Source organism: Neovison vison, chromosome 2 (genome assembly GCF_020171115.1).
Source record: "Neovison vison isolate M4711 chromosome 2, ASM_NN_V1, whole genome shotgun sequence".
NCBI lineage: Eukaryota > Metazoa > Chordata > Mammalia > Carnivora > Mustelidae > Neogale > Neogale vison.
Window position 1 is genome coordinate 116,522,827 of NC_058092.1, and position 26,681 is coordinate 116,549,507.

At 43.8% G+C, this 26,681-nt stretch overlaps 1 pseudogene; it reads left to right on the top strand.

Moving 5' to 3' along the window:
* The first annotated feature begins 9,520 nt into the window (after positions 1 to 9,520).
* LOC122901444 lies at positions 9,521 to 9,600 on the top strand (annotated as a pseudogene).
* The last annotated feature ends 17,081 nt before the right edge of the window (positions 9,601 to 26,681 follow it).

Sequence of the window (26,681 nt, forward strand, 5' to 3'; positions counted from 1 at the left end):
ACCACATGATGTGTCATAAATTGGTATTCCAGAACAGGCCCCTGAGGACAGATGCCTGAAAACTTAATGGGGTTCCATTCAGGGCCTACGGGCATTTCAAATTCAATCATCTAACTCACGATCATTGACTTGGCTGTCTCCCTGTATGTAGGTGATCAGGGTGTTTCAGACTGCGCAATTGCATTTAGAATGGCCGGCAATATTGGGGTGGGCTCAGGGGCATTACAAGATTCTCCTAATCTGGAAGGTTTGGGCAACTCTTATGTGCACAGTGTCCTTGGGATGGCAGCCAGAATTCTGTGGTGTGGCTCCAGAGATCCCATTCTGGTGGGCATGGGAGACATGGTTTTGGGAGAGAAATCTGGAAACACAAATTCAGGTGAGTGAATTTGTGGGGATGTGATCACATGCCCAATGCACGGACCTGGAGGGCAGCTCATCAGGAACTTTATTAGGGTGACTGGAAGGCAGTAGCACAGACTTTTCTTTCTGGATTGTGTTTCCAGGATGGCCTCAGAATGAAGGTGTGGTCTCATGGATCCATGGGAGACTTTTCCTCTCTAGGGATCCAGGCAGCTCTCCATAGTTTGGTGGTTTTTTTGGCAAGGGAAGAGTGCTGTTTTCCACCTTATGAGTGCCCCAAAACAGGGATTCCAGAGACGGGCTCTGGTTCTGGGCGTCTGGGACATCCCAACAAGGGTTAAGATATGGGCCTAGGGGCGTACAAGGCCTGCAACGCTGGATCATGGTGATGCAACTGATAGGGATTGTTTGAAGGCATGCTTAGGCTGAGGCTCACAATGCCTGTTTGTGCCCAGGGCAGCCCTCAGGAGTGGGCGTGTTCTCATTGATGTTGTAACTGGCTCCACCTTTGAGGGTTGGACAAGCTTCTCAACAGGCAGGTTTCCTGCCATAAGGAAGGAGGAGTTCTCTATTGTGCTTCAGGTTGCCCCATTGGCAGGGATTCCAGCAAAAGTCTGGGGACAGGTTCCTGAATACCAAGGATGGGTAGAGATGACGTACTTTGGCCATGGCAATCCCAAATGCTACATGTGGGGCCCACTCTCTGATACTAGGTGACTGATACTAGGTCGGGACTCAGGCCCTGTCAGACACATCACTAGTGGTCCAGGCAACCTGTAAATCGGGGCTCCAGAGAGGGCTGAGGAGTTTGATTCTCATGTGGGGTTTCTGGCCAGACTCACCAGGCACTTCTTTCTATAGGGAAGGCAGAATGCTGTGTTATGGCTCCGGAATTCCTTATCAAGAGGAATTTATCTTCAACATTTTGAGGAACCTCCATGCTGTTTTCCAGATTTGTTGCACCAGCTTGCATTCCCACCAACAGTGTAGGAGGGTTCCCCTTTCTACGCATCCTCGCCAGCATCTGTCATTTCCTGACTTATTTATTTTAGCCATTCTGACTGGTGTGGGGTGATATCTCATTGTGGTTTTGATTTGTATTTCCCTGATGCCAAGTGAATTGGAGCACTTTTTCATGTGTCTGTTGGCCATCTGGATGTCTTCTTTGCAGAAATGTCTGTTCATGTCTTCTGCCCATTTCTTGATTGGATTATTTGTTCTTTGGGTGTTGAGTTTGCTAAGTTCTTTATAGATTTTGGACACTAGTCCTTTATCTGATATGTCCTTTGCAAATATCTTCTCCCAGTATGTCAGTTGTCTTTTGATTTTGTTAACTGTTTCCTTTGCTGTGCAAAAGCTTTTGATCTTGATGAAATCCCAATTGTTTATTTCTGCCCTATGACCCAGCAATTGCACTACTGGGTATTTACCCTAAAGATACAAACGTAGTGATCCAAAGGGGCACGTACACCCGAATGTTTATAGCAGCAATGTCCACAATAGCCAAACTATGGAAAGAACCTAGATGTCCATCAACAGATGAATGGATAAAGAAGATGTGGTATATATACACAATGGAATACTATGCAGCCATCAAAAGAAATGAAATCTTGCCATTTGCGACAACATGGATGGAACTAGAGTGTATCATGCTTAGCGAAATAAGTCAAGCAGAGAAAGACAACTATCATATGATTTCCCTGATATAAGGAAGTGGTGATGCAACATGGGGGCTTAAGTGGGTAGGAGAAGAATAAATGAAAAAAGATGGGATTGGGAGGGAGACAAACCATAAGTGACTCTTAATCTCACAAAACAAACTGAGGGTTTCTGGGGGGAGGGGGGTGAGGGGAAGGGGGTGGGGTTATGGACATTGGGGAGGGTATGTGCTTTGGTGAGTGCTGTGAAGTGTGTAAACCTCGTGATTCACAGACCTGTACCCCTGGAGATTAAAATATTTGTGTATAAAAAATAAAAAATTAAAAAAAGAGGACTTTATCAGTCACAGCAGGCTAAGGGAGGTTGCTGAAGTTTAAAGACTACTAGGTAGGGAGAAGATGGCGGGGGTGTAGGAGGAGGTGCCTTTTCAGCCGGTACCCCAAAGTGAGCTGATTACCTACCAAAGAACTCCATTCACCCATGAAATCAGACTGAGATCAGAATTATACACGTCTGGATCACTACAGCGGCAGAAGACACCAGTGGGCAGTTAAAGTGGAGCGGGAAGGTGGACTGATATCAGAAGATAAACAAAAGGGGGAGGGAACTACCAGAGGCGACCAGTTGGAAAGTAATACCCCAATATGAGCGAGAGTGCCCTGTGTCCGGGGACCAGCATTAACTTGGAGACTGGTTGAAAGCACTCCAAAAGAACAAAGGATCCCGGGGGGAAATCGTGGGAATCGGGGTGGCTAGGGACAGGGGCTTAAGTCCCCGGTCCCAGGACAGCCTCCCCTGTGCTAAGGCAGAGAGTGTGGTGGAGAAACCAGGTCTTGGTCCCTAAGCACCAGTGCGCCTGAGAATGCGTGGGTTCTGGCTCCTGTGAGGGGATGGGAGCCACACGGGTCGGCAGAACGTGCGAGACCTACTACAAAGCCTGAGACATGCGTGCACGTGCCTCATGCTCCCCTGAGAGAGTTACAAAGGCATGGCCGGCGCTCTTTGAGCTGCGCCATTGTTTCAAAGCCTAAGCCGCACGCCCCAAACTCTCCACTGACAGAGGTGCGCAAAAGCCCAGCCCGGTGCTCTCGGTCCTGTGCCCCGTTCTCAGTGCCTGAGACGCGCGCGTGACCCATAGCTGCCCCTGAAAGAGGTGCGCACAAGCTGGGCACTCTTAGACCCAGCAAGACCAGGAACTCCCAGCCTGGGCCAGTGGGAAAATCTCAGTGTGCCATTGCTGTTTGGAACCTCTCTGGCAGTCGGGAGCTCCCAGACAGCTGCCACTGCCTTGGCTTTGGGTACAAGCAAAAGATCCTGCACCCCCAGGGTCTGCAACTTGGAACCTGCTCTGCCAGCGGCCAAGGGGGAACTTATTTAGGCTCTGCACCCAGGCTGAGACTTCTCACTGAGAGGGAGATCAGGGTGCGGTTTGTTTTACTCTAAAACTACAAAAACCATCAAAGGCGGTCAAGGTGAGAAAAAAAAAAGTGAACAAACATAAAAACTGGCAGAGAACAAAAGCCTGAAAAAAAACAGTTTCCTCAGAGCCCACCCCTTGAGGAGGGCGGGAGGACTTAACTCAGGAAACATCATTGACTGACAACCCACGTGGCAGACCCCTTCCCCAGAAAACAAACCAGGAAAGAAAAAAAAAAAAAAAGGACTACAAGAGAACAACCACTACTTTATAGGAAAACTTCTATTGTTCACTTGTTCCCACTATTCTGTTTTTTTTTTTAACACATAGGTAATTTTTTAACATATTTACCATCACAGTGAGCTGTACAGTACATCAAATTCCATAATACCCTTCTAACCTGAACTTTTTGATACATACACCTATGTTTTTCTTTTGCATTTTTATTTTTTGAATTCCATTTTTTTTAAATTTTAGATTAGTCTAGTTTATTCCTTTTTATTTTTATCCTCTAATATTCATATAAAGATAAACTTCAAAGTAATCCCATTTCCGCAATCAATACTACCCCTATAGGTAAACCAATTTTTAATCCCCTTTATCTTAGGAAATTTGAGTCCTTTAACAAAGATATCAAGATACATCCAAGAAGAATCAAAGCAACCTTCCTTGCACACACTGAGAATTCATAAGAACTCTCCCATGTTCTTCCACCAGTGTTTCTGTGTTTTTCCTGATAGCTTATAAATCTTACACTTTGGGTTCTTTTTGATGAGGTTCCTCCTTTATCTGTATATATATATATATATATATATATATATATATATATATATACACATATTTCTCTTGTCATATACTTGTATCAGTCTTTTTGTCTCTTTTTGTTTGTCTACTTCATAAATCTTAGCTTGGGGCCCATCTGGGCTGACCCTTCTCTTTCATCTTCCCTTTCTTTCCTGTCTCTTCTCTCTCTCTCTCTCTCTCTTTTTTTTTTTCTTTTAGTTTGTCTCTCATTTGGGTGGGGAATCCTGATTGCTCAGAAGTGTTCCAGGGTGCACCTTGACTGCACCAGAGGTGATACATCCAGCTACATCTGTTCAGTCATCTCCTACCAAAATGACTAGGAGGAGGAATGCCCAACAGAAGAAAAATACAGAGGATGGACCTTCTGCAACAGAGCTAACAGCTATCAACATAGACAATATGTCGGAAAGAGAATTCAGGCTAACAATTATCCAGGCAATAGCTAGGTTGGAGAAAGCCATGGATGACAAAATGGAATTGATTAGGGCTGAACTGAAAGCGACCAGACAGGATGTTCACAATGTTAGGGCAGAGCTTAAAGCTACCAGGGAGAAGGTTCACAATGCTCTCAATGAGTTCCAATCTAATCTAAACTCTCTCAAAGCTAGGGTAACTGAGACAGAAGATGAAATTCATGATCTGGAGGAAAAACAGATAGAGAGAAAGGATCAGGAGGAAGCCTGAAACAAACAGCTTAGAAACCATGAAAACAGAATCAGGGAAATAAGTGAATTATTGGAATCCCTGAAGGGGAGGAGAAAGAAAGAAGTCTAGAAGAACAAGTCCTTCATGAAAATTTTCCCAATCTCGCGAGTAGAACCAGCATTCATATACTAGAGGCTGAACAGTCTCCACCCAAGATTATACATTCAAAAAAAGAATCACAACACCTGATAGTAAAACTGAGGAATTATAATAGTAGATATACATATGGTTTCACTCATTTGTGGAGCATAACCAATAGCATGGAGGACAAGGGGCGTTAGAGAGGAGTAGGGAATTTGGGTAAATTGGAAGGGGAGGTGAACCATGAGAGACTATGGACTCTGAAAAACAGTCTGAGGGGTTTGAAGTGGCAGGGGGGTGGGAGGTTGGGGTACCAGATGGTGGGTATTATAGAGGGCACAGCTTGCATGGAGCACTGGGTGTGGTGAAAAAATAATGAATACTGTTTTTCTGAAAATAAATAAATTGGGAAAAAAAGAGAAAAAAAATAGTAGATATAATCTCTTGAAAGCTGCTAGGAAAAAGAGGCTCCTTACTTACAGAGGGAAGCCCATCAGAATAATGTCAGACCTGTCCACAGAGACCTGGTAAGCCAGAAAGGGCTGGCAAGATATAGTCAGGGCACTAAATGAGAAGAACATGCAGCCAAGAATACTATAACCAGCAAGACTGACATTCAAAATGGACGGAGAGATAAAGAGTTTCAAAGACCAGCAAGCCTTAAAAGACTATGCAACCACCAAGCCGACACTGCAGGAAATAGTAAGGGGGGGTTCTATAAAAGAGGAAAAATCCCAAGAATAGCATTGAAAAGAAATATAGAGACAATCTACAGAAAGAAAGACCTTAAAGGTAACTCGATGTCAATAAAAACGGATCTATCAATAATCACTCTCAATGTGAATAGCCTAAATGTGCCCATAAAATGGCACAGGGTCGAAGATTGGATAAAACGACAGGACCCATCCATATCATGTCTACAAGAGACCCATTTTGAACCTAAAGATACACACAAACTGAAAGTGAAGGGATGGAGAAGCATTCTTCATGCCAATGGGCTTCAAAAGAAAGCTGGGTTAGCGATTCTCATATCAGATAAATTAGACTTTAAACTAAAGACTGTAGTCAGAGAAACAGAAGGACACTACATAATCCTTAAAGGTACTATCCACCAAGATGATCTAACAATTGTAAATATCTATGCCACCAATATGGGAGCAGCCAAATACTTAAGAAAACTGTTAAGATAAAGAGTCATATTGATATGAATATATTAATCATAGGAGATCTTAACACACCTCTCTCAGAAATAGATCATCGAAGCAGAAAATCGATAAAGAAATAAGAGCATTGAATGACACATTGGAACAGATGGAACTCATAGATACATACAGAACATTCCACCCTAAAACAACAGAATACTCATTCTTCTCAAGTGCACTCGGAACCCTCTCAAGAATAGACCACATACTGGGTCACAAATCAGGACTCAACTGATACCAAAAGACTTATATTATTCCCTTCATATTCTCAGATCACAGGGCCTTGAAACTGAAGCTCAATCACAAAGAAAAGTTCAGAAGGGACTCAAACACCTGGAAGCTAAAGGCCACCTTGCAAAGAATGCTTGGATCAACCAGGAGATCAAGGAAGAACTGAAAGAATTCATGGAAACCAATGAGAATGAAGACACTTTTGTCCAAAACCTATGGGATACAGCAAAGGCGGTCCTAAGGGGGAAATACACAGGCATCCTAGCCTCCCTCAAAAATAATTGAAAAATCCAGAACACTGCAGCTTTCTCTACACCTTAAAGAACTGGAGGATCAACAACAAATCAAACCAACTCCACACAAAAGAAGGGAAATCATCAAGATTAGAGCTGCGATCAATGAGGTAGAATCAGAGTTACAGTAGAACGTATCAGTGAAACTATAAGCTGTTTTTTTGAAAGAATAAATAAGATGGATAAACCATTTTCCACACTAATCCAAAAGAAAAGAGAGAAATCCCAAATTCATAAATTTTGAATGAAAAGGGAGAGATCACAATGAACACCAAGGAAGTAGAAACAATCATCAGAAGTTATTATCAACAGTTATATGCCAATAAACTTAGCAACCTAGATGAAATGGGTGCATTCCTGGAAAACTATAAACTCCCAAAATTGAACCAGGAAGAAATAGACAACCTGAATAGACCAATATCGAGTAACGAGATTGATGCACTGATCAAAAACCTCCCAAAAAAATAAGCACCAAGGACCTGACGGATTCCCTGGGGAATTCTACCAAACTTTCAAAGAATAAATAACACGTGTTCTCCTGAAGCTGTTTCAAAAAATTGAAGCAGAAGGAAAGCATCCAGACTCTTTCTATGAAGCCAGCATTACCTTGATCCCCAAACCAGGCAAAGACCTACCAAACATGAGAATTTCAGACCAATATCACTGATGAATATGGATGCTAAGATTTTCAACAGGATCCTAGCAAGCAGGATCCAACAGCACATTAAAAAGATTATCCACCAGGACCAGGTGGGATTCATCCCTGGGCTACAAGGATGGTTCAACATTTACAAATCAATCAATGTGATACAACAAATTAATATGAGAAGAGAGAAGAACCACATGGTCCTCTCAGTTGATGCAGAAAAAGCATTTGACAAAATCTAGCATCTGTTCCTGATTAGAACATTTCAGATATTAGGGATAGTGGGAACATTCCTGAACCTCATCAAATCTATCTATGAAAGACCCACAGCAAAAATCATCATCAATGGGATAAAGCGTGCAGCCTTCCCGTTGAGATCAGGAACGAGACAAGGATGCCCACTTTCATCAGTCTTGTTCAACATAATATTAGAAGTCCTAGCAGCAGCAATCAGACAAGAAAGAGAAATAAAAGGTATCCAAATTGGCAATGAAGAAGTCAAACTCTCTCTATTCACAGATGAAATGATTCTTTATATGGAAAACCCAATACACTCCACCCCCAAACTACTAGAAATCATACAGCAATTCAGCAACGTGGCAGGATACCAAGTCAATGTGCAGAAATCTGTGGCTTTCTTATACACTAACAATGAAAATACAGAAAGGGAAATTAGAGAATCGATTCCATTTAGTAACCACCAAGAACCATAAGATATCTGGGAATAAACCTAACCAAAGAGGCAAAGGATCTGTTCTTGAGGAACTACAGAACACTCATGAAAGAAATTGAAGAAGACACAAAAAGATGGAAGACCAAACGATACTCTTGGAATCAGAAAAGACCCTGAATCGCTAAGGAAATGTGAAAAACAAAAATAAAACTGGGGGCATCACGATACCTAATTTCAAGCTTTACTACAAAGCTGTGATCACCAAGACAGCATGGTATTGGCATTGAAACAGACACATAGACCAGAGGAACAGTGTAGAGAGCCCAGATATGGACCCTCAACTTTATGGTCAATTAATCTTCGACAAAACAGGAAAAAATATAAAGTGGAAAAAAGACAGTCTCTTCAATAAATGGTGCTGGGAAAACTGGACAGCTATATGTAGAAGAATGAAACTCGTCCATTCTCTTACACCGTACACAAAGATAAACTCAAAATGGATACAAGACCTCAATGTGAGACAGGAATCCATCAGAATCCTAGAGGAGAACATAGGCAGTAACCTCTTCGATATCAGCCACAGTAACTTCTTTCAAGGTATGTCTCCAAAGGCAAAAGAAACAAAAATGAAAATAAACTTTTGGGACTTCATCAAAATGAAAAGCTTCTGCACAGCAAAGGAAACAGTCAAGAAAACAAAGAGGCAACCCACAGAATGGGAGAAGATATTTGCAAATGACAGTACAGACAAAAGGTTGATATCCAGGATCTATAATGAACTCCTCAAACTCAGCACACACAAAACAGGCAATCATATCAAAAAAAAATGGGCAGAAGATATGAACACACTCTTCTCCAATCAAGACATACAAATGGCTATCAGACACATTAAAAAAATGTTCAAAATCATTAGCCATCAGGGAGATTCAAATTAAAATCACATTAAGAAATCACCTTACACCAGTTAGTATGGCCAAAATTAACAAGACAGGAAACAACATATGTTGGAGGGGATGTGGAGAAAGGGGGACCCTCTTCCACTGTTGATGGGAATGCAAGTTGATGCAGCCTCTTTGGAAAGCAGTGAGGAGATTCCTCAAGAAAATAAAAATAGAATTTCCCTATGACCCTTCAATTGCACTCCTGGGTATTTACCCCAAAGATATAGAGGTAGTGAAAAGAAGGGCCATCTGTACCCCAATGTTTATAGCAGCAATGGCCACGGTCGCCAAACTATGGAAAGAACCAAGATGTCTTTCAATGGACGAATGGATAAGGAAATTGTGGTTCATATACACTATGGAGTATTATGCCTCCATCATTAAGGATGAATACCCAACTTTTGTAGCAACATGGACAGGACTGGAAGAGATTATGCTGAGTGAAATAAGTCAAGCAGAGAGAGTCAATTATATGGTTTCACTTATTTGTGGAACATAACAAATAAGCTTTGCGCAGTGGCAGTATCGTAGCCAATGAGGTTTATCCGAGGCGTGATTATTGCTAATTGAACATAACAAATAGCATGGAGGACAACGGGTGTTAGAGAGGAGAAGGGAGTTGGAGTAAATTGGAAGGGGAGGTGAATCATGAGAGACTATGGATTCTGAAAAACAATATGAGGGGTTTTAACTGGCGGGGGGTTGGAGGTTGGGGTACCAGGTGGTGGGTATTATAGAGGGCACGGATTGCATGGAGCACTGGGTGTGGTGAAAAAATAATAAATACTGTTATGCTGAAAATAAATAAATTAATTTAAAAAATAAACAGACACATAGACCAGTGGAACAGAGTAGAGAGCCCGGATATGGACCCTCAACTCTATGGTCAAGTAATCTTCGACAAAACAGAAAAAAATATAAAGTGGAAAAAAGACAGTCTCTTCAATAAATGATGATGGGAAAACTGGACAACGATATGTAGAAGAATGAAACTCGTCCATTCTCTTACCCATACACAAAGATAAACTCAAAATGGATAAAAGACCTCAACATGAAATAGGAATCCATCAGAATCCTAGAGGAGAACATTGCAGTAACCTCTTCGATATCAGCCACAGTAACTTCTTTCAAGATATGTCTCCAAAGGCAAAGGAAACAAAAGTGATAATGAACTTTTGGGACTTCCTCAAGATTAATAGCTTCTGCACAACAAAGGAAACTGTTAAGAAAACAAAGAGGCAAGCCACGGAATGGGAGAACATATTTGCAGCTGACAGTATATACAAAAGGTTGATATCCAGGATCTATAAAGAACTCCTCAAACTCAACACACACAAAACAGGCAATCATATTAAAAAATGGGCATAAGATATGAACAGACACTTCTCCAATGAAGACATACAAATGGCTATCACACATATGAAAAAAAATGCTTATCATCATTAGACTTCAGGGACATTCAAATTAAAACCACATTGAGATATCACCTTACACCACTTAAAATGGCCAAGATTAGCAAGACAGGAAATAACGTGTGTTGGAGAGGATGTGGAGAAAGGGGAACCCTCTTACACTGTTGGTGGGAATTCAAGTTGGCGCAGCCTCTTTGAACAGTGAGGAAATTCCTCAAGAAATTAAAAATAGAGCTTCCCAGTGACTCTGCAATAGCACTAATAGGTATTTACCCCCAAAGATACATATATAGTGAACAGAAGGTCCATATGTATCCCAATGTTTATAGCAGCAATGGCCACGGTCGCCAAACTGTGGAAATAACCAAGATGCCCTTAAACAGACGAATGGATATGGAAGATGTGGTCCATATACACTATGGAGTATTATGTCTCCATCAGAAAGGATGAGCACCCAACACTTATAGCAACATGGACGGGACTGGAAGAGATTATGCTGAGTGAAATCAGTCAAGCAAATAGTCAATTACTATATGGTTTCACTTATTTGGGGAGCACAACAAATAGAATGGAGGACATGAGGAGATGGGGAGGAGAAGGGAGTTGAGTTAAATTGGAAGGAGAAGTGAACCATGAGAGTCTCTGGACTCTGAAAAAATATCTGAGGATTATGAAGGGGCGGGGAGTGGGAGGTTGGGGAAACCAGGGGGTGGATATTAGAGAGGGCACAGTTTGCATGTAGCACTGGGTGTGGAACAAAAACAATGAATACTGTTACCCTGAAAAGAAAAAAAATATATACCAAGGAGGGTGGAGTGGGGTATTCATACTTTCAGATGGCTCAGTAATATTCCATCATATATATGGACCGTATCTTCTTTATCCATTAATCTTTTGAAGAGGACCTTGACCCTTTCCACAGTTTGGCTATTATGGCCATTACTTCTATGAACACTGGGGTAGTTATGACCCTTCTTTTCAATACATCTGTATCTTTAGGGTAAATACCCAGTAGTGCAATTATTGTGTCACAGGATAGCTATATTTTTAACATTTTGAGAACTCTTCTGAAATACCTGTGGCTTCTGAAAATCTATAAATCTATGTCTCCACCTCCCTTCCTGTCTGTAGTAGGGCTCTACCTGTCCACACACCTCTAAGTAAACAATCCCACCTCAGGTCATGGGAGTTCCAAATATCTCCTAAAGAACCGTATGTTGTGGGTGTCAAGCAACAGTGAAGGAGGCAGGATGGGTCTGTACCTGGTCTGTGAATTGGCTGTTGCTGTCCTGTGATAACCTATAGCCTGAAGGGGCAGCAAAGGCTGGATATGGGCAGTCATCTCACACATTACCTTCCCAAATTTGATATTTTGCTTTGGGGAGAAAAGCCTGCGACTAGGACCTTTGTCTACTGTCACTTCTTCCCTTCTGCCTCTAGACTGCATCTGTCCCTGCCCTTATAGATTCCCCTCCACAAATTTTCCTTCTCCTGTCTCCTGTTCACACAATAACCTCCTACAAAAGTTGCCCCCATTTTCGGTATGAAGGAATGGGGACTGAAGGGCTGAGCAACTCTGGAGTGCCAGTCAATGAGGGCCTTGATGTTTGTGGAACCATTGGTACAGTGAGCATGGTCTGAGCAGCTAATCACAGTAGTTCCCGAGTGCTAGGAACACATAAGCAACCTACGTCCCTCTTACACTTAAGTGACCTGGACTATACCAGCCTTTACATTTTCTCTGGGAAGCATCACCCTCAAATAAGCTCAGACATCATCCATCTCATGGTTGCATGTCTCCCACTTTGCAGGTCCCTTGAAGTTCATTTTAACCCCCAGAAGAAACTTCCTCATGGTTCCCATCTGTGTATGCCCACGTGCTGTGGGCACACTGTCGTTACTGACCTCAGCCCAGGAGTCACAGCTCTAGGCACTTCCCCTACAGTCTCAGTGGTGTCAAATGTAGACACCAGATCACTGGCATTTGCACCACACCTACAAACCCACTCCACATGTCGGTAGCTAAGATGGACCATAGCCCAGGAGGTGCCATCCAGGAATCTCACCTTCCAACTGCATTCTGTCCCCAGTGTCCAATTTATGAGAAGGTCAGTATTGAGTCCTGGATGTGGCCCAATTTTTCATACCCAAGCAGACACTACAGTATCCAAGGTGAACTCTTCCCACCTCTCTCCCACTGAGCCTTACTCTGTGCAGACACCCATGCACCTAAAGCACCCATTATTAATCCCACATTTCTCCCCAGTTCCTACAGTCCTTCTTTGGTAAGAATGGAGCCCACAGCCTGGCCACTCATACCATTCTTCCTCCTGCTCTGACCCCAAACCTACTCATACAGACACAGGTAATCATACCCTGCCTCTGAAATTGCTCTACTATTCTTGCATGGTCTTGTTACATTTGTTCTTCCAAAGACTGCATCACAGAAAAATATGTCCTGAGTCACCAACTGTATTTATGGCCATGGTCTGGAGCCATAACATCAGGGGCCAACCTCAAATTTAGCAAAAATCTGAAAAATTGGTCTCTGCCAAAGCTTTATGCAGAAATACCTGTGAACAGACACACGGATTGTCTATTCCTTCCAATCAAAATGCCCCTAAACTTTAGTATGTCTGAACAAGCTGATTAGGACAGACAGGTTATGCTCAATGTCAACTCTGCATGTTTAACCAACATATTCTTAGAGCCATGGAGACCCCAACCTCACGAGAATGTGACAGATAGTAAGAGATAGTAGTAACACTAAGACAGGCTGTCCTTTACAATCACCCAGGGGTTGTCTTTTGCAAATCAGTTATTTAGAAATAATAAGTTTAGTTTCTTTTTATCTTTTCTAATTTTAAATGCTCTATTTGCCTATTTTTCAAATTCATAACATACCATTAATTGGGGAGATGAACACATATTTCCCATCTCCCCTTCTATGCCATACTGGGTGGGTGCACAAATATTAACACTTGGGCACTGGATGTAAGGCAGAAATGTCCACAAAGACCTTCATTTGAATGAAGAAACTCTCCAACTCAAGGACCTGTGCCTTCCCCTCAGTGCCCTGCTTGGCTTCTTGCTTTAAGGCCTCCACCTATCCTTTGAAGATGTAACACTTCTCCTTCAGCTGGAGGATCTCAGCCAATGACTCTACAGTTTTCATGGCCTGGGTCTCCTCCACAATTTCCTCCAATTGTCCCTCTTCATTTCTTTCCATAAATTTGAATAAAAGTATTCAAACCCCTGGACTGTTTCATCTTCTAGGGCATGGTATAGTTTTCTTCTCAGGGGGAGAACTCCCCCAAAAATAAATATTGCACAGATAGCAGGCCAAAAGGACCTCAGGCTGAAGGAGATCAAAAGTAACAAGAAACTTGAATACTCACTTTTCTACAAAGATGAAAAACATACTACCATATATTTTTGAGGCAAGTTGGCATCTTAGTCCCGTGCTGTCCTGGGATGGAGGGTTCATAGTTTGGAGGTTCCCAGATCTCCATGGCTGCATTGGACAAATCAGTTCAATGCTGAGCGGGTTTGGAGGTCGCATAATCTCATGCCAGCTGGAAAGCTGAGTGCTAGAGTGTTCTTCACTTTGGGGAGAAGGAACAATCTGTTTCCAAGGAAACATGCTGAACTTGTTGTCTAATTGCCTTCTTGGCCCAGTGCAGAGCTTTATTATTAGTCTCCAGGTCCTTGGGAACACAGTGAAATTGCTGTTGGGTGCCTGATAGGCCTATTAGACAGCTCAATTATTGGTCTCTAGTTCCAAGGGCATATGGTGAACCCACATTCATCATGCCACTTGGCCTAGCACACAGCTGATTTTTTGGTCTACTGAGCCAAGTGCCCATGGTAAGTCTGCTATCAATATTCCTAATTGCTTGAGCACAGAGCTGAGTTGTTGGTTTTGAGATCCAAGATCCCAAGGTGCACCTGATTACCAGGTGCCTATGTGGCATATCAGACAGCTGAGTTTGTCTCCAGGTCAAAGGTCACATGGAAATCCTGCTGCCCGGGTGTCCACTTGGCATACAGACAGCCTATTTTTTGGTCTCCTGGCCAAAGGGCACATGGTGGGCCCACTATTTGTATGGTTGGCCTGGGTCAGAACTGTGTGTTTCTTATTGCCTTTAAAGAACACATGGTGAGCCTGCTATCCAGGTGCCTTCTTGGTCTATCAAGTGCTGTGTTGTTAGTTTCAGGTCCAAGGGTACGTGGTGATCCCACTCTCAAGGTATGTGCTTGGCCTAGTTGAGGGTTCTTTTACTGGTAACCATGTCCAAAGTCTCATGGCAAGCCTGCTCTCCAAGTGGCTGCTTGACCTAATAGAGAGATGTGTTGTTGGTCTCGAGGCCCAAGGGCACATGGTGAGCCAACTGTCCAGGGTCCTGCTTGGCCTAGTAGAAACCTCACTGTTTGGTCTCCAGGTCCATGGGTACATGTTGAGCCAACTGTGAAGTTTCTCACTTGGCTTGTCACAGAGCTATATTGTTGGTCTACAGATCCAAGTTTGACATCATTATCCCACTGACAAGGAGACTGCTTAACATAGCAGACAACTCAGTTTCTGGTCTCCAGGTCCAAGGGCACATGGTGAGCCTGCTGTCAACGTGTATCCTTGGCCAAGCTACAAAGAGAGTTGTCTTGATGCATAAGGGTCTATGTTGAGCCTCCTGTCTGGGAGTCTGCTTGGCCTAGTACAGACCTGGTATTGTGGCTTCCATGCCAATGGGGCCATGATGAGCCCGCTGTCCTTGGCTTGTCACAGAGGGACATCGTTGGTCTCAAGGTCCAAGGGTACCCAGTAAACTGACTGTCAGCATGACAGTGTAGCCCATTACACAACTCAGTTGTCATTTACCAGGTCCTAGGACACATGGAAAGCCTGTTGCCAATTTGGCCACTTGGCCAACTAAAGAGCTGAGTTGCAGAACTCCAGGTCCAGGTGCACACTTTGAGTCTCCTGTCTAGGTTTATGCTTGTCCTGTCCAAGGTCTCCTTTCTTGGTTTCAACGTCCAATAGCACAGGTTTAGCCCACTATCAAGGTGCCTGCTTAACCCACCAGACTGCTCAGTTATTGGTCTCCAGTTCCAAGGGCACTTGGTTAGTCCTTTGTCAAGGTGACCCCTTGGCCAGGCAAAAAGCTGAGTTGTTGGTCTCAAAGACCTTGGACACATGGTAAGCCACGTGTCTAGATGGCTGCTTGGCTTAGCCCAGAGCTCCCTTATTGGTCTCCAGGTCCAAAGACAAATGGTGAACCATCTGTCCAGGTGCCTGCTTGGCCTGGTAGGGACCTGATTTTGTGGTTTTCAGTTCCATGGGCCCGTGTTGAGACAGTTTTGAAGTCACCTGCTTGGCTTATCTCAGAGCTCCATTGTTGGTGTCCAGATCCAAGGACACATGGTTAGCCCACTGTCAACATGCCTTCTTAACCCACAGGACAGCTCAATTGTTGGTCTCCAGGTCCAAGGGCACATGGTAACCCCACTGTCATGATGCCTGCTTTGCCAAGCATAGATCTGAGTTGTTGGTTTTCAGGTCTAAGGGCACATGGTGAGGCTCAAGTCCAGTTAGCTGCTTGACCTAACCCAGGGCTCCTTTTTTGGGTTTAATATCCAAAGGACCATGGTGATCCCACTGCCAGGGTGCCTGCTTAGCTTACCAGACAGCTCACTTGTCAATCTCCATGTCCAAGAGTACATAGTGGACCTGATGTCATGGTGCCTGCTTAGTGTAATTGAAAACAGATTTGTTAGTCTCCATGTCCATGGAAGCATGGTGAGATGGCTCTTCAAGGTGCCTGCTTGAACTAGAAGACATCTGAAATGCTGGTCTCCTAGTCCATGGGCACATGGTAAGTCTGGTGTCCAGGTGCCTTCTTGGCCTAATGGAGAGCTGAGTGTTTGTCCACTGGGTACAAAGACCATGGTATTGCTTTTGTAGAGTTGATACATTTTACCGATACCAGTTGGGATGCAGAACTCATAGTTTCTTGGCACTTGGCAAACCTGTTCTCTGGTATTCTTTGCCTTGTGCTGCACTGGGCTGGCCAGAGTGAGATATGGAGGATCCCTGTTCACCCAGTGGCTGTGTGACTCATCTGCCCAGTGTCAAATGGAATCATAAGCCTTCCAGTCTTTGGGTTCCTGGGAGGTGCTGTATTCTGAGGTCTGAAAGTCTATTTGTTAAGCTGTATTTGAGGATTGATGGTCTGTGGGTTAGCCAGGTTTCTGGAAATTATTTTGTGTACTGCTGAGTTGTTTCAGACAGTCCATGGACTAAGTGTCAGTGCTCCAAGGACTAACATTGCATATAGAGACGTGGTTATTCTTTTTCCCAGTACCTACTTGTTGTGTAAAATCCCCCTTCTGCCTGATGTCTCCAGATATTCCACATATTGTGCACATCTGGGTTGGTTGGATGTTCAGAGCACCCATGTGCCTGTGCTGAGCCAGGGTTGGAGGGCTTCAGAGTGGTAGTGTGCCAAATGTTCCTTCAGGACGTGGACTCAGCTTTTCTCTACTGAAGTTACATATGACCCCAGGGGTGTGGGACCCAGCTGTCAGATAATCCATGGTATTCTGATAGACAGTGTCCCACTCCCACACGCCAAATGAGAATGTCTCCCTGAGGACCTGAGCCAGCCTCATAGTGTGGAATGGGTCTAGGTTTTGCCGTGTATGGGTACGAGGACTCTCTGGACCACAGAGGGGGCAAAAACGTAGGTGCTAGCATGATGGTGCTGAGTAGAGTATTAGAGAGGGCCACAGCCAGAAGTTTGAGTAGGGGGCTTGTCAAGGTCAGGGGCAGGGAACAGGGCAGAGAATCGAAGAAGAGAAGGAAGAGTTGTGACTGAACTGCCATCTCTATCTTCACTGGAGCCTGGGTTGTTGCCAAGTTTTTATAACCGCCCTGGGACACCAGAATGCCTTCATGTGTTGTCACCACCATGGAATGTCACCACTATGTCCTGGCCAATCCACCAGGGATTTTTCAGACTGGCATCATTCTGATGATGAACGACAAGACAGGTCAGCTGGCCAATTACTGATGGATTTCTCAGTGACACCCCTGACTGATATTATCACCTGGAAACCATGTTTTAAAGGAAAAGAGTTAAACTGTGCTTCAAGTGGAAAATTTTATATTTGGGTTGTATTTACAGTGATGGTCATAAATACTGCAAAGTACATGTGCCACACAGAGGCACCATTAATTAAAACATTGACATGCATATTAATGAAAACATGGGCCATTAGAACCCATGGAAGTCACAGGTGTACGTAAGTCAGACAACATGGCAATAGAGAAATCATTAATCTCAGCTTATCCAACAAAGCTTAAATATAAGTGGAGAATATGGTAGATATTATGTTTAGGACATCCTACCATAGTAAACCTAAGCCTGGAATGGATGAATATGTGTCACCAGTAAGGATCTGCTTGCCAATATCATAGTGGCATTCAGCTCTCACAAGACCGGGAACAACAAAATCCGTCCTGTCACCAGGTTCACAGTCTTCATATCCAGCATCCAATGAGAGAATTCTGCGGGAAAGAATTAAATTTTTCTCTGCCCTCATATACAATTACATCCTTAATAAATCATTCTGAACACTCAAGAAATCAGTCAAAGTTGTGATCATATAAATGTTACAAGGCTACAAGTAGAAAAGTGACCACTATTTTGAAGGCAGGAGGATGGAGACTTGGATTTGGTGTGGTATAGCTGAGGATACAGTGGAGGGGAGAGAGTCTTATTCAGAAAGGTGCCACAAAGTATTATAAACAGCTGGGTGCAAAAACAGAGCATTTTAAAGTCTGGATAAAGAAGATGTGGTTCATAAATAAGACGGAATATTACTCAGCCCCCCCAAAACTGAAATATTTTCTCATAAGGACAGGATGGAACTGGAGGGTATAATGCTAAGGGAATAAGTCAGTCTCAGAAAGCCAAATGCCATATGATTTCTATCATAAGTGTAATATGAGAAACAAAACCAATGAACATAGGGGAAAGGGAGGAAAAAATAAAACAAGATGCATATAGGGAGGGAGGCAAACCATAAGAGACTCAACAACTTGGGAACAAATTGAGGGTTTCTGGAGAGGAGGTAGCTGTGACATGGACAAACTGGGTGATGGGCATTACAGAAGGCATTTGATGGAATGAGCTCTAGGTATTATATGGAACTGATGCATCCCTAAATGTTACCCCTGAAACTTAAAAAAAATAATGTTTTCAGGCGAATTCCATAGATTTTCCCCACCAGCACATAGGAAGTTCCCATAAATTATTTGTTGAAAGAGTGAGCTGCCAGGTGGAGTTCTCTCATCCTTCTGCCCATCCACATGCTCTAGAGCTCAGGGGAGAGATTAATAAAAGCAGAGAGGTACCCTCAGGAAATGGGAGGAAACGGGCTTCCCTGTGTGAGCCATGAAGAGAAGAAGAGCATGTGGCCTGGGACTGACCACCAACCAAAGGGGTGCACAGGAAAAGCTGCCAACAGAAGCTGAAACAGAAATCTGCAAAGCAGTGAACTAGAGGTAAGTCACCACAGAAGTGAAGAGTGGGGTCTCCCAAGAGACCAGTTACCTTTCACCCCTAGACTGGTCGAGTGTTGATAATTCCAGCTGGATTGCCCTTAGGTTTCTGTCACTCTCAGACAAAACCATTCCTGTTATATTTGTATACTTTATGACTCATTATTATTTTCTGTAGCATCGTTGACACACAATAATTTGTTAATGTCAGGTGAACATTATAATGATTGGACAAGTTTTTACTTTATATTATAATGATAAAAAGTGTAGCTACCATCAGTCAACAGAGACACTATTCCAATACAATTGTCATATTCCCTATGCTGTGCCTTTCATCCCCATGACTTACTCAATCCACAATGGGAAGACTGTGTCTCCTTCACCCCTTCACTTATTCTTTCCATGCCCCCCTCAACTCCCTTCTAAGAACTATCTCTCTCTTATCTATAGTGACATTCTGATTGTGCTTTGTATTTCTTTATTCATTTGTTTTGCTTTTCAGAATCTACAGAAGTGAAATCCTATAGTGTTTGCCCATCCTGTCTTACCTATTTCATGTTAGTGTATGACCTCTGGGTCCATCAATGATCCAAAGGACATAAATCCCATCCTATTCTAAGGCTGAGTAATTTTCCATTTCCTCTAGGTTGCTTACCTTATTGGCATATAGTTATTCGTCATAATTTCTGATGGTTGTTCTTATTTCCTTGGTGTTAGTCCTGATCTCTCCCCTTTCATTTATAATTTCATTAATTTGGGAACACTCTCTCTCCTTTTGGAATGGTTTGGCCAGCGATTTATCAATCTTCTTGATTCTTTTAAAGAACCAGCTTCTAGTTTCGTTTTGTGTTCTGTATCTCTAGTTATGAACTCATTGATCTCTGCTTTAATCTTGATTCTTTCCCTGTCTTTGTGTGGCAACAAGGGCATGCTGCTTGGCCCCTGAGAAAGGTAGGCCAGGAATCCCAGAGGGGAGGGGCACACGGAGTATACTGGTCTCACCCACAGACGCCTCAATGGTGCACTAGATAGGCTCAGGCCAATGCTCATGTAGGCCATCAAGTATTTCTTCACACCTACAGGTGGAAAGTTAAAGGGATCAGGGCAACTGATACCAGCTCTTTGGCTTGGAACCACACTGAGGTCCTTTGGGGAAACCCTGGGCATCCACAGTGAATCTGTGTTGTGGCGTCCTCCTCCTTCCCTCACCGGGGACTATCATCCACCCAGCATAACTGTAGACCCTCCCATCCACTCTACCCTCAGGGCCAATGGGACAGAAGGCTCTCTTCCAGATGAAGAGCAAACGTGCCAAAACACAATGTCATGGGTCTTGCCATTACTCCAGAATCTCTCTGTGAGAACAGATGGGGAAAGTCCCCAGCATCTGAGGAAGAAATGCACCATTTGGACTCTTGAGTATTTTAATTTTGTCATTTTCCAGTGGCTTCTACCTTGCGTTTCCCCTTGCAGTACTACTGAAAATGTCAAAATAATTGTTCCTCCAAGAGTACAAGTCAGCTATCAGATCTACCCAGAAATCAGATCCTAAGTACCATCTAGAAGGGATGTCCTCAAATCTTCTTAGTGGGATGCAGTCCGAAGGCTCAACTAGCTTGGATGACCCAGGAAATAGGAAACTGCCACCTTCAGGGGAAAAAGGGCCTGAAGCACGGATGGTAGGAAAACACACTCGGATCATTGGTGTTTTCCTATTAGAATGATGGCAGAAAAGAGATAGAGGAGAATTCTCAATGAAGAGTCATAACAAAGGAAGCTTTGATAAGAGAGCCACTCTGAAACTAGAGTGTGAAGGACAATCAGGAAGTAAATCATAGGCCCATCTCCTGTTTCAAGTATCTGAGCACCATGAACTTTTGACTTCTGGCACAAGGACCTGCTCATTGGGAATGTACCACAACCTGGTACACATCCTTCTACTCTGGACTGAAAGAGAGACAAAGTAACGCCTGTTAGCTGCCAGCACTCATCATAATTCTTTCAAAACAAGTGCCTGTGCTTTTCCCTCGTGAACCTGTACTCCCTGCTCAAAATCAGTAGCACACCTGATTTCTCTCCACGCTGTGTTTCCCAGATGATGGTCCATAAATCCCCAAACAGAAGTGTCCTTTTTTGTTTCCTTCTTTCCCAGCACCCACTTCTTGTCTGACATGATGATGTACCAATGCAAAGGGCCATGTGAGGCTATTTGTACATCATCACGTCACAGCAAACCTCAGAGAAAACATTAAAATGCTGAAGTCCACCTCACCTTAAATTCAGATTCCTGAAATTGATGTGTTCCCAGTTTGGTCTTTTCGGAAAATTTCTTTCCAAAAACCAGACCTGGGTGTCGGAATTGAAATGTCTATTTTGACAGAACGTCAGAAATCCATGCAATTTCCCCCATTGTAGTCTATAAGGTACTCTAAATAGCTATACTTTTTTTTTTCACACCACCACCACCAAAAAACACTTGCCAAGTCGTAAAGTCTAATTAACTGTTATCTGACATTTGCCAAAGTGACAGAGATTACTTGATATTGTTCAAAACTTGATTCCTTAAAAGTACATATGCTCATAAGATCCTTAAGAAATTTTTTTCCAAAACTGTGCCAGAAAAATGATTGATTTAGATATCAATTAGATAAAATCATATAATTGTGTTACCTGAAGTGGCTTGACAATTGTATTGTCATGTTTAAATATGTGCTGTTACTCGGGGTTTTGTTTTCCTCCCTTAGTATTATGTTGCATAAATCATAAAATATTTTTATTTACGTTTCATTTTTATTAATGTGTTTATTTATCGTGTAATAATTGTACTCACTTCTTTGCCAGAGACATAGAGCTCACAAGTAGGCAGAGCGGCAGGCTGAGGCAGCGGCAGAAGCAGGTTTTTCTCCCCTGAGCAGAGATCTCGACTTCGGCCTGGACCTGAAACGAAAGCAACTGTTTAAGCGACTGAGAAACCCAGGTACCCCAGGTAGAAATTCTTTTAAAGAGATCATGTTATATTTGCTGCCTGAAAATGCCTATTTCCCCTGTGATTTTTCCAAGGATTTCTGAATTGTCACTTTCCAAGAGACCACATGGCAGTGTCCAGTCCTGCAGAAACTTACAATGTTGTGGCCCCCAGCATGCCAAGCTCCAGGGAGTGCAAGCATAAGGGGTGAAGCCAGCAGAGAGGATTTGGGTCCAAAAACTCCAGAGTGCACAGACTGACCTTGCCAGTCATGACGGGCCTGCCCAGATGTCACCTGCCTCATCCTCTGTGTCCATGTAAGGACACCACGCATGCATGCCATGTATGCAGGCCCCGGAGGTGCCATCCAGTGATCGAGATGACCCACTGTCCACAAAGGGTGACCCTCCCTGCAGACAGGAAATGAGAGTATGAGATGGGAGGGAGTTCAGTGCACTAAGGGCCTTTCAAATCAGACACTCATGGGAATCCAGTGTTCTCAAAGGGTATCTCTCTGTACCCGGCAGAAAGGGCACCTTGTGATCCAAATTAATGCAATTCACTGGAAAATGACAGACATATGTTTGTATCCTTAGCTCATGGCTCAGGCAGTCTTCCCCACAGACAATATTAGTAACTGTCACCCTTGGCTCCAAGGGGCTACTGGAAGGAAATCAAGCCCCGCAGAGACCCACAGGAAGTACTTTTTTTTTTTTTTTTTACATATTTTACTTATTCGACACAGCAGGCATGACTTGGGTGACGGGCATAGGGAGAAACTCTCCCCCTGAGCAGGGAGCCTGATGCTAGGTTTGATTCCTGAACTCCAATAGCAGCACCTGAGCAGATGGCCAATACTTAACCCACTGAGCCACCCAAGAACTCCTAGAGAGACTTGGTGAAACAATGTCTTATAAATAGGAGTTTTACAGAGTAGCAGATGTAAAATGAGCATTTAAGTCTCCTATGTGCCCTCAGGAATATCTTTTTTTATTAAAAAAATTAGTTACTTTACATATAGTGCAACTTTGCTTTCTGCAGTAGAATTCATGGACTCATCACTTATATCCACCAATCAGAGCTGATCACATGAAGTGCCTTCTTCAATGCCCATCATCCATCGACCCCTCCCCAACCCACTTCCCTCCATACCCCACAGTGTGCAGGGATGCCTTCACTCTGAGAGTTCTGACATGAGCCATCTCCATGGTGACCTTATGACACGCACCTATCCTTCTGTTTCAACTGCTACTCTGTTAGCTGAGCCCCTTGCAGTTTGATGAACAATTATAAAAGTCCCCACGATGGGAAATTTCAACTTCTGTTCTACGGGTATGTGCCTATCAATTTTCTGAATTCTCTTCTCTCAGATTGGCTGTCTCACTTTTACAGAGACTGGGTTCTTCTTTTCGGGTTTTCCTTTCCACCCTCTTATTTCTCCTCCTGGTTCGATGCCTGTATTTGTTGGTTTTTCTGCATTATTTCAGTGTGACTTTTTGGTGAAGCTGTCTTCCTTAAATAACTTTTATGTTCAGAAAACCATACTATTTCTGAATGCCAATTTCAGACACAGTCATACAGTGAACAAACACAGGTCACATGCCACTCTGTTGTCCCTGGATCAAGAGAACCTTGGTGTGACCCAGGCAACACATTTGAGGGAAAGGAATTGCCAGCAACTTCTTCTCAATGGAGATGACAAAATCAGAGAGGAACAGTCAGCAGTCAAAATGCAGCTGTTTTTAGAAGGAGAGACACTGGAAGATATCGGGGTGTTTTCATGGGTTGATGTGAAGGGTTTCCCGGGACATCTGCATGATGCTTGGGAGAGGATGAAAATGGACTGTGACACCAGGTGGGTGGAAAGAACACTTGGCAGATAAACAATGGACTGTCTGTTGGTCTCAAAGATACTGCTGGGCTGGGTTCTCAAGGTCCAGCCTATGGAAGGAGACAGGAGACTGTAGGTTTAGTAGACAGTCTCCTAAAGCTACAGTCTCCATAGGAGATCAAGAGACCTGCGAGTAGACACAGGATGTTGGGGAGGAATGAGAGAGTAGGGAGGAAATCACTCCAGACAGGGTACCCTCACTTCCATCTAGGCTCCTCAGAACAATCCTCATCAAGAGTAGTCCATTCAGCATCATACATCTCCTTCCTTAAACCAACCATTCCCAGCCCAGATGGCCACCTCCACATTAACTCTTACCATGAACTGCTCCTCAGGATTGGCCAGCTGGAGGCAAGTGAATTCTCGGCAGGGTCATAGTGTGATAGTTGGGAGTTGAATGATCTGGAGTTTGAATCAGCTTGGGAGCCAATCAGAACACCAGTAGCAGTGGGGATCCACTGTACTTCAGGAAGGCCATGGGCGACAGTGCTGACCTTGCTAACAGGTGGGGGAACATGGCCAATGCTACACATTCCTTGTTCTTCACTAGGGCTCCATTTGGAAGAAACTGTTTCATTTTTTATGTCAGGGCCCCAAACACAGAGGTGACTGAGGAATGAGTCTGGTCTCATGGCACTCGGTCTCCCCTAAAGAAACACTGGCAAAGGGGAATTTGAGATTGTGAGGGCAGCTCTTGGTTCAGGGGTTCAGAGTGTTTTCTCAGAGGCACTGGGTGGTTTTAAGGGGCTTGGGGATCTCCATACACAGGGAAACAATGACATTCCTGTCCCAGATCCATCCGTCATCAGGGTGGCAACTCTCGACAGTCCCTTTACCACACTACATTTCAGTGCCTTCCACTGTGAAATGGGGCTTCCAGCCTGTTTCCACTCCCATTGGTGCTGCTGTGGGGAGGAGAGGAGAAAGGGACACGGATTCTCTGTTGGCTGTAAAGCATTCTCATGTGAAGGATAAAGATGGGCTTCCATCCTCCCATGGAGTGGAGCCATCCCAAGTCCCATGTCTGGATTCATCCACAGCCAGCCATCTAGCTGATTCCCTAGGCAGTATGTTCCTCAACACCTACAGAGCACCTGGGAAGCATCCCATTCTTTCCTATGTCCCAGGGACTCCTTGTGGTAAATTACTTGGGACACCCTGACGGCACACTAATGTCTAGGCTGGAGGACAGGGAAACCGGGCACAGAGGGCTCTCAGGGATGCTCTTGGGTAGGTGTGGCTGCTCAATGGGATGTAAACACAGGCCATCAGGCATGCTGACTGCTCTCTGCTGCATTTCTGTAATGTCTATACTAAATACAAGCAGTTGCCCACAGAACCCGTGGTGTGGGAGGGGGCGGAATTCAGAGCACAGCACATGTTGACATCTTCCTAAGTCCCACCTGCAGGGAACAATGCCTGCTGGGCAGATGGTGAGTAGGGGGAGGAGATGGTTGGACTAGAAGTAAAGAATGTCGAATCCTGGGGGCTTGGGTGGCTCAGGGGGTTAAAGCCTCTGATTTCGGCTCAGGTCATGATCTCAGGGTCCTGGAATTGAGGCCCGCATTGGGCTCTCTGCTCAGCAGGGAGCCTGCTTCCTCCTCTCTCTGCCTACCTCTCTGCCTACTTATGATCTCTGTCTGTCAAGTAAATAAATAAAAATCTTAAAAAAAAAGTATGTTGAATCCCCCTCTGGTCTTCTGACAAGATGCCAACACTGCTCTCTATTTCTATGTGTCACCCAGCAATCTCTGTGGAGCATCCCCCTGAGAATGTGGAGGCACCCACAATCATGCCAGCCCCTCCACAACCACCCAAGTGGAAAATCCTGTCTTCCTCCAGGATCAGGTCTACACCATCAGGGACACCCAGGAAGGTGCCTGGGATATTGACTCATTACGTTGATTGGAGACACATTTTTCTACTCAGTAACATAGACATAACCGAAGCTTTCAAAACACTGAGACAAAATTTCTTATGATTTCACTGGTAGCAGTTTCCCTCTATACCATCCGTCACCATTAAATCCAGAAGTCAAGATGGAATTCTGATTCAAACTGGATCCAAGGGACACAGGAAAAAAATGTCTAATAGCTGAAGGGATGGATCTTAGGTCTTTTTGGAACACAGGTCCATATAGCTCTCTCCAGGAAACATGGTTCTGAGATGTGTAGGAAGGAAGAGACTATGTTTTCCACCAGTAACACTGAACATAACAATAGAACAGAATACAAAGAAGGTTTCACGATCCTCCTCCATCCACTTCCATCCATTAGCCACATGAGTGTACTAGGTACCTTCAAAGGAACAAAACGACCTCACATTTGGGGAACTAAAGTACCAAGTACATTCCATGTGTTTACCGTTCTACAAATTGAGCAAATGCATTCTGTGATGTCTTCTCATTCTGGAAACAGAAATCTGTGCACGAATGTCATAGACAGTCACAGCCCCCAAATGTCTATGTCTATGTCATAGCCATAGAAAGGCACAGCCCCCAAATTCATCATGGGAGGAAAGGACACATTAAATGGCATACATGTGCATAATGGAGTGCTATTCAGGGTTCAGAAGAAACAAAATTTTCCAATATTTTAGGAAATAGATGGGCCTTGGAAACCTAACACACATTTTGAGAGCATGCACACAAGGAAAGAGGTACATTACATGATCCCAGGCTTTGAGGACACTAGGTTAGGGACATTCGTAGACCCAGAAAATGGAAAGTACAGTGCAGGGAGGAAAGGGGGAGGGCCGGTCATGTTGTCATGGGTACAGAGGTTCCATGAGATAGGATGGCAAAATTTTCCACGTAGATGGCAGTTCTGTCTACAAAAC